Genomic DNA, 9,473 nt, shown 5'->3' with positions numbered 1-9,473 from the left:
ACAGGGGAGGATGGTGGGCACAACACAGCTCACATCAAAAGAAAGGGGGGAAATAACCCGCAACAGCCAAGTTCGTTGCGGGGGCAGGCACGCGGGCCAGCAGAACGGACGCTGGGCCAGGCACGCGGGCCAGCAGAACGGACGCGGGGCCAGGCACGCGGGCCGGCAATTTGACGAGAGGCTGCCACAGGCGCGGAAACGAGGAGGGCACCTGCTGCCACAAGCTGGCCTCCAGGGCGCTTGGGGTCCAAGGGCAGCAACCTCTGAGCAGACACAAAAAGCCGCAAACTTACCTCCATTGAGCTGCAACACCAGAACCACGTGTGGAGGAAATCGTGCAGATAAGTGCAAGTTCTTTCGGAAAGAGCTACAATACCTGGGCCACCGAGTGACGGATCAGGGCATCGGAACGGATCCGGAGAAAGTGGCGGCAATAGCTCAGGTGGCTGAACAGCTACCTTCCCGTCCGGAAGGATCGCGAGGTGGGCATTGGAGCTCCAACAATTCGACTTCGAAATTGCATACAGAAAGGGCCAGCTGAACATCGTCGCGGACGCCCTGTCGAGACAGCCGCTGCAGGAAACTAGCCGAATGATAACGGCGAAGGAAGAAGGGCAACCGGACGAGCAGCAGGAGTGCAGGTGGGTAGATGAGATGCGGAGGAAAATGAAGCAGGATCCCCAAAAATACCCAAACTACCTAGAGGAGGCCGGCCAACTGTATAGGCACATTCCGCACCGGGCAGGAAACGAGGATGTGGTGTCATGGAAGCTGTGTGTACCAACCAGGGAGAGGCAGCGCGTCATGGCCGAGAACCACGACATGCCGACGGCAGGACACCTGGGAATTCGGAAGACAATGGCGAGGGTGGCAGCCAGGTACCACTGGCCAGGAATGCACCGAGACGTCAGAACGTACGTGCGGAACTGCGAGAGCTGCATGAAATACAAGCCCAACCAGCTGCATGCAGCCGGAAAAATGCTGACACAGGTGCCGGAAGAACAATGGGCCACCGTATGCGCGGACTTTGTGGGCCCCTTGCCGAGGTCAATGCACGGTAATTCGATGCTCCTGGTCCTGGTGGACAGATTCTCCAAGTGGACCGAGATCGGTCCAATGCGTAGGGCAACCACCGAGACGCTACGAAAGGCCGTGCGAGAGCGAATAGTGGCCAGGTACGGAGTGCCAAAAATCATGATCACGGGCAACGGAGTCCAATTCACGAGCAGAGCGTTCAAGAGGTTTTTGGAGGAGCTGGGTGTAAAACACCAGCTCACGGCTCCATATACTCCGCAAGAAAACCCGACGGAAAGGGCCAACAAGACCGTGAAAATAATGATCGCGCAGTTCACAGGGGCCGATCAGAGGACATGGGACGAGAACTGGGCAGAGCTGCAACTGGCTATAAATACGAGCGTGGCGGAAACCACCGGATACTCACTCAAAACAAAAACGGCCCATATTAGCGACTTGAAGCCGGGAAGCGCGGGCGCCGGCGGGCCAGAGGACAACGAGAGCGACAAACAACAATAAAACCCTTTCGCGAAGAAAGGGGGAAGACGATACAGGGTATCGAAAAGTCGAAAGTAGCAGATAAACACACACACACACACAAAAGGCCCGTTGGAGCGTGAGAGCGAAACAGGAGGGTACACAGCCGGAAAACCGTTAACGGCTAACGCACACAGTTGCGAATTCCGTGGGAGGCAGGTACACGGAGGAGAATCCCGTTACCGGTACAGGCCCCGCGAAATAACGGCGGAAAGGAGCAAATCAAAAACCGAGGTTTCGTCGCGGCGGAAGAAGCGAAAGTCGGTCTTTTAAAATCAAGTCGGCAGGATGACCACACGCAGCGAACAGAACAACCGGGAGGTGAGGGAGACCGCGCTGGGAAACAGCACGGAGCGACATGGAGGGCGGACGTTGAGTCCTATCTCCACCTTCTGGCGTCACCCCTGTTGTCGCGATCCCCATCCCCGGTTCCGGAGGACACGGAGGAGGTGCCCGACACGGAGCTGTCGGATGAGGAGGCGATGGCCGAAGGGCCAGTGGCGTATTTGTCCCTCTCTTCGGAGAGTGAGGAGGACGACGGGGGTGAGACCGTCACCCCGGTGGTGTCCTCGGAAGAGGACGAAGGAGGCCGGAGCGCGAGGATGGCCTACCGCAGCGTGCGGCGGGCGACGCAGGGCCACGGGCGGATCCGCCTAGGAGACGCGATGCCGTCGGGAGATCTGCGGGAGATGCGCGGAACGCCACGCTGCGACAATACGAGCGGATGGTGGTGGAGCGGAAGGCAGCCGCTGCCAAGGCCGCGTGGCAGGAACGCCTGTTGGAGTGGCAGAAGGAGGAGGAAGCGCTGTGGGTACCACAATCACCGTCATCGTTGCCACAGTCGCCATCGCGGCAGCAACCGTTGCCACCGACACCCCCGCCGCCGTCGTAGCCGCCCCCACCACCGACGCAGCAGCGACAGCGAGAGCTGCCGCAGCCACCGACACCGCAGCCGCCGTTGCCACCGACGCCGCCGCAGCCACCACCACCACCGACGCAGCAGCGACAGCGACAGCCTTCCGCTCCACCACCATCCGCTCGTATTGTCGCAGCGTGGCGTTCCGCGCGTCCGCGAACTCGCGCATCTCCCGCAGATCTCCCGACGGCATCGCGTCTCCTAGGCGGATCCGCCCGTGGCCCTGCGTCGCCCGCCGCAGGCCATCCTCGCGCTCCGGCCTCCTTCGTCCTCTTCCGAGGACACCACCGGGGTGACGGTCTCACCCCCGTCGTCCTCCTCGCTCTCCGAAGAGAGGGACAAATACGCCACTGGCCCTTCGGCCATCGCCTCCTCATCCGACAGCTCCGTGTCGGGCACCTCCTCCGTGTCCTCCGGAACCGGGGATGGGGATCGCGACACAGGGGTGACGCCAGAAGGTGGAGATAGGACTCAACGTCCGCCCTCCATGTCGCTCCGTGCTGTTCCCCAGCCCGGTCTCCCTCACCTCACGGTTGTTCTGTTCGCTGCGTGTGTACATCTTGCCGACTTGATTTTAAAAGACCGACTTTCGCTTCTTCCGCCGCGACGAAACCTCGGTTTTTGATTTGCTCCTTTCCGCCGTTATTTCACGGGGCCTGTACCGGTAACGGGATTCTCCTCCGTGTACCTGCCTCCCACGGAATTCGCAACTGTGTGCGTTTGCCGTTAACGGTTTTCCGGCTGTGTACCCTCCCTGTCCCGCTCTCACGCTCCAACGGGCCGTTTGTGTGTGTGTGTGTGTGTGTTTATCTGCTACTTTCGACTTTTCGATACCCTGTATCGTCTTCCCCCCTTCTTCGCGAAAGGGTTTTATTGTTGTTTGTCGCTTTCGTTGTCCTCTGGCCCGCCGGCGCCCGCGCTTCCCGGCTTCAAGTCGCTAATATGGGCCGTTTTTGTTTTGAGTGAGTATCCGGTGGTTTCCGCCACGCTCGTATTTATAGCCAGTTGCAGCTCTGCCCAGTTCTCGTCCCATGTCCTCTGATCGGCCCCTGTGAACTGCGCGATCATTATTTTCACGGTCTTGTTGGCCCTTTCCGTCGGGTTTTCTTGCGGAGTATATGGAGCCGTGAGCTGGTGTTTTACACCCAGCTCCTCCAAAAACCTCTTGAACGCCCTGCTCGTGAATTGGACTCCGTTGCCCGTGATCATGATTTTTGGCACTCCGTACCTGGCCACTATTCGCTCTCGCACGGCCTTTCGTAGCGTCTCGGTGGTTGCCCTACGCATTGGACCGATCTCGGTCCACTTGGAGAATCTGTCCACCAGGACCAGGAGCATCGAATTACCGTGCATTGACCTCGGCAAGGGGCCCACAAAGTCCGCGCATACGCTGGCCCTTTGTTCTTCCGGCACCTGTGTCAGCATTTTTCCGGCTGCATGCAGCTGGTTGGGCTTGTATTTCATGCAGCTCTCGCAGTTCCGCACGTACGTTCTGACGTCTCGGTGCATTCCTGGCCTGTGGTACCTGGCTGCCACCCTCGCCATTGACTTCCGAATTCCCAGGTGTCCTGCCGTCGGCATGTCGTGGTTCTCGGCCATGACGCGCTGCCTCTCCCTGGTTGGTACACACAGCTTCCATGACACCACATCCTCGTTTCCTGCCCGGTGCGGAATGTGCCTATACAGTTGGCCGGCCTCCTCTAGGTAGTTTGGGTATTTTTGGGGATCCTGCTTCATTTTCCTCCGCATCTCATCTACCCACCTGCACTCCTGCTGCTCGTCCGGTTGCCCTTCTTCCTTCGCCGTTATCATTCGGCTAGTTTCCTGCAGCGGCTGTCTCGACAGGGCGTCCGCGACGATGTTCAGCTGGCCCTTTCTGTATGCAATTTCGAAGTCGAATTGTTGGAGCTCCAATGCCCACCTCGCGATCCTTCCGGACGGGCTCTCGATGCTGTTCAGCCACTTCAGGGCCATGTGATCCCTTATCACTTTGAAGTGGTAGCCTTCCAGGTACAGCCTTAATTTCCTGACAGCTAAACACTACTTCTCTGTTGCAGAATAATTATTTTCCGCTCCGTTCAGAGCTCTGCTAAAGTAGGATATGACCCGCTCGCCTTACTCGGAGTGCTGTGTGAGGATAGCGCCCAGCCCGTACTCGCTGGCGTCCGTCTGTAGCACGAACGTCCTTGTGAAATCGGGGCATGCCAGGATCGGGTCGGCGACCAACCTGGTTTTGACGGCCTCGAATGCTTCTTGGTGGGCGTCTGTCCATTCCCATTTTGCCTGTTTAGCAAAATCTGGTACAAAACGTCTGTACCACGGCGCCACTCCTAGGTACTGTCGCAGCTCCTTCACGTTTCCCGGGGGCTTTACCAGAGCTATTGCCGCCACTTTCTCCGGATCCGTTCCGATGCCCTGATCCGTCACTCGGTGGACCAGGTATTGTAGCTCCTTCCGAAAGAACTTGCACTTATCTGCGTTAACTTTCAGGTTTGCCGCCCTTAGCCTCCGGAAAACCTCTTTCAGGTTGCGCTTGTGTTCTTGTAGTGTCCGTCCGATCACAATTATGTCGTCCTGGTACGCAAATGCGTGTGGCATCATCTCGGGTCCTATCACTTGGTCCAACGCCCTCTGGAACGTTGCCGATGCGGAGTGCAGTCCGAATGGCATTACTTTCCACTGGAATAGGCCCTTTCCCGGCTTCACGGACTTTGCGTTTATCTGGCGGAAATCTACACACAAACGCCATTGACCCGTCTTCTTCTTCACCATCACTATGGGAGAGCTGTACGGGCTCCTAGACGGTTCGATGCACCCCTTTTGTAGCAACTCGTCGACCTTGGCGTTGATTTCCACCTGCATCTTCGGGTTCTTCGGGTAGTAGCGCTGTTTGACCGGTTGATCGTCCTTCATCGTGATTCTGTGCACCGCCACCGTCCCTTGGACTCTTCCCAACTCTGCTAGATCTGCCTTCAGGAAGCCGTCAATATCTTCCTCTGCAAAGTCGGTCGTCCTCTCCACGATTGCCACTGGCAGCTTCTCGCGTGCACCGCTTCGAACCACCTGTCCCGCTGGTATCGTTGCGCTTAGACCCGCGCATGCTATCCTGCCTCCGACTTTCGTTAGGAAATCCCATCCCAGTACTAGAGCGTAGATGATGTTGTGGAGGATTAGCAGTTGCATTCTTACGGTCCTCTCTCCAAGTCCTATGTCCACTTCGAGCAGCGATGTGACCTGTAACATATCTACCCTATAAATATACTAAATTAATGGGTACAACTTATCTTCAAAACATTGTGACACTTTGTCATAATAAACATAACGTTCAAGTACCCAAAAGACCACCAACATTTACACAAGTGTTCCAGCGCTCAAGTAATATGATCTAACGCTTATACATAAGCCGATCGCGGAGCGTGGGAATGCTGAGCATGCACTTTGCAGCTCAAGTGGTCAGACCATGCATTACATATGCATGCCTTCTGCATACATATGTATATGTATATGGAACTATATGTTTATAATAATAAGTACTATATATACGGGTCAGCTCAGCCCAAGTTGAGCGCATAAGAAACATTCGAATAAAGTAACTCTAACTGAGCAGACGCTCTGACTCTAAAAATACTAAACCTTCTTTGGGATCCTTGCGAACATTATAGACCTCCTCAAACCGTCCATCAGCCATCCGCACAACCTGTCCGCCAACTCTTCGCTAATAAAGCTTGCTGTGGCTCCGGTGTCCATCGTGGCTTTAACATCCATTCCGTCTATGAGCACTGTGGCGGACAGTTGCCCTTCTTCCGCCTTCAGCTTGCCCATTAATTTTGAGGGGCAGCACCTTGCGAACCCTGGTTGCCCCTCTGAGGCTGGGGTCGCGTGGCGTTTCCCGATCTTGGACAGCACTCTGCGGTCTTCGGGCCAATTCTCCCGCACGTCCAGCAAAAGGTGATCGGTCGGTTCCGACATTCCCGCATCCAGTGATCCTGGCTTCCGCACCTATGCCAGGCTTGTGCTGGGTTTAATACAAACCCCCACCGCACCGGGTCTGGCCCTCGCCCGTTCGTTTCGTGCCTCGATGGTCCTGTGGACTCCTCTTGGCACCATCTGCACACCGCGTGCTGTTCCCCTCTTTGGAAATCCCGCTGGTGGCGGGCTCTGTGGGTCCGCTCTGACTCGAAACGCTCCCTTTGGGAGTCCAGTTCCTCGAATTCGTCGGCCAGGGCCATCAAAGCATCCAGGTGTCGGCACTCGTACGGGCGGACAAACATTCGTAGAGCTTGAGTGCTGTTCTCCCTTATCCTCTCCAAGGTCTCTTCCTGGGACATCCCAAAAGGCCGCTTTAGGGTCTGCATGTCCACCATATAATCTTTGAAGCACTCGCCATGCCGCTGCTTCCTCTGCCTGACCTGGTCTGCCAGCTTCGTCATGAATCCTCTGGGCAGAAAAAATTCTTGGAAGCTTTGGATGAACTCTGCCCATGTCTCCCAGAATCTGTTGTTGGCGATGAAACACTTTAGGCCCCTGCCCTTCAGCAGCTCCGGCATCGCTCGCGGGATTTGGTTGATCTCTAGGCCGTACGTCATTGCTGACCACTCTACCTGCTCCAGGAACTCCAATGGCTTGTCGTGACCGTCGTACCGGAAGCTCTACCCCCGCACCTGTTTCGCCACCTTCGCGTAATCCGGAGGGGCTACTCTTGCGATGTCTCGCCGATCGCGGCTGGACTCCCGCCTCTCCCTTCTCTCGCGGCTGCTTTCCCGCCGTTTACTCCCGGTTTCCTGCCTTTCGGCTCTGCTCTCGCTGGCCTCCATCATGCTGTGGACATCGAGGCCGGTGACATTGACTTCCGGGGTCGGTCTCCTTGTGTACTCCCTTTCAAACGCCTCTAGTATGGCGACCGTTTCGGGCTCGTCTGTGGTCTGTTGGATAAATTCGGACAGCGTCTTCCTCATATCCTCGACCAACCCTTTGAGCTTAATGCGTAGGGCGCTCGCTATTGCGGGAAAGTCATCCCTCTTCAGGCTGTATAGCCACGATTTCCCATCTTCTTCTCTGTTCTTTTGGCCAGGACAATCACGGTTGGGCGCCAGATATAACGAACTGATTTTCTTGTTTCTGCTCACTACGAATTGCAACGGCTAGCTCAGAGAGTTTGTTTGTTCGTCCCACCAAATTTATGATTTGTATGATTGCCCGACCAAGAAGAAGACAGAGTCTCAGATTTAAACCAACTTTATTTAGCGTCACTTGCTAAACAGAATTCGGTGACCCTCGCCGTCGGATGCGCGTCGTTGCTCCTTCGTATGCCTCCGTCGCTTCAGGTGGGGAATCCGCACCGGCTCGCCTGGGGCTTAGGATGTTATGGCGATAGGTTGTATCGTACGAGAGACCAGATAGTGCTCCTCTCCGAACCACTTTTGCCGACCACTGACTCCACCGTCCCTTCCTGCGTATGCCAGGCACTTGTCGCCCTTGCCGACGGATACCCTGCGGGCTCGAACAGGGCTTAGGATGTTATGGGGCAGGGTGTATCGTCCGTGAGTTAAGCTAGCGCTCCTCTCCGAACCACCGTTGCGACCACTGACTCCACCGTCCCTTTTCTGACCACGCTAGGTCCTGGTGTTCGCTCGTCCCTCGCTGATCTTTACTTGCGGTGATCCACTTGGGATGCTCTCTTGACGCACTTGTGTTTCCGCTGCTTCACCGTCACTCGGTATTGACTGACCGCCCGTGTGGCGTACTTTCGCTAACTTCCGTGTACTTCGCGTACCTTTCCGACTGACTGTGTGGCTGTATGGCCCTTCGCGTACTTCTTCTTGACTGTCCCGAGCTGCGCCGGCGCCGTCCGTTATATCGGCCGAGGGAATCCCGTTATTTCCTCTTTTGCACACGGCTCGCTCGGGTACAAGCTCCAAACATGTCCCGTTAGTTCACGGTGCGTCCTCTTTGTGCCTGTCCAAATCCGCACCGTTACCGTATGACCTCTACGCCCTTGGCGGGTTTGAGTCCAAGGTCCAGCGCGGTACCGTTATTTCACGGTCTCTTTGTGGGGAGTTTTAAGACTCCTCACAGGTTTCACACCAATTTTACCTTTAGCACAGATTTCACATGCGATTCTGTCTATTTTTGATTGACTTTAAGCCATTGACCTTGGTCCTTGGTCACTAGCCATCTTTTTTAGGTTTGCCATATTCAAATGACCATGACGATAACTTCCACAATTCATCATTTGCACACATGTACATGCACCGATGGTTCGAGGTATCAATAACAAAACGATTTTCAGTCTTTCTTCCCTGTAGCACATCTTCATTTTGACCGTTCCTTATATAAGCACTTTGCTTTTGAAAAATAACTTTATACCCTTTCTCAACGGCATTCAATGCCGTTCTGAAATTACTTTGCAAGTCTTTTACATAACGCACATTTTAAAATTTTTTTCTTTATTTTTAATTCCTTCTTATTTCTCTCGGAAACTCAGGGCTTTTACGAGAGCCTTCCACCTATCTCTGTTTTGTGCTGTCTGCTTAGCATTTTCCCCTGTGATGTTTATTTGGGCAAGTTCTTGTTGAGCGGTTCTTCTCCATGTTGCTCTTGGCCTTTCTTCCCTTCTGCTTCCTTGGGGGTTCCAGTCCAGTTCCATCCTTACTATGCTACTAGGGTTTCTCCTGGGAGCGTGCCCTATCCACATCCTTTTCTTCTTCCTTATTTGGGTGTGTATCGGGGGCTCGCTCGTAACGCCCCACAGCTCTGGGTTGGCTATTCTGTTTGGCCAGAATATCCCACATATCATTCTCAGGCATTTATTGCTGAAAACCTGCAGTTTCTGCGTTACTTTCTTCGTTGCGAGCTATGTCTCACTTGCGTATAGCAGTATGGATTTCACACACGCATTGTAGATCCGGAGCTTTGTTCGCCGGCTTATTTCTCTGTTTTTACAAATGCGGTATAGTCTCCCAAAGGCTGAGCGGGTTTTGCCAAGGCGACTCGAGACATCATCATC

Source organism: Drosophila yakuba, chromosome 3R (assembly GCF_016746365.2).
Source record: "Drosophila yakuba strain Tai18E2 chromosome 3R, Prin_Dyak_Tai18E2_2.1, whole genome shotgun sequence".
Lineage (NCBI taxonomy): Eukaryota > Metazoa > Arthropoda > Insecta > Diptera > Drosophilidae > Drosophila > Drosophila yakuba.
The sequence above is the reverse complement of the archived record's forward strand: the minus strand, read 5'-3'. Positions refer to the sequence as shown.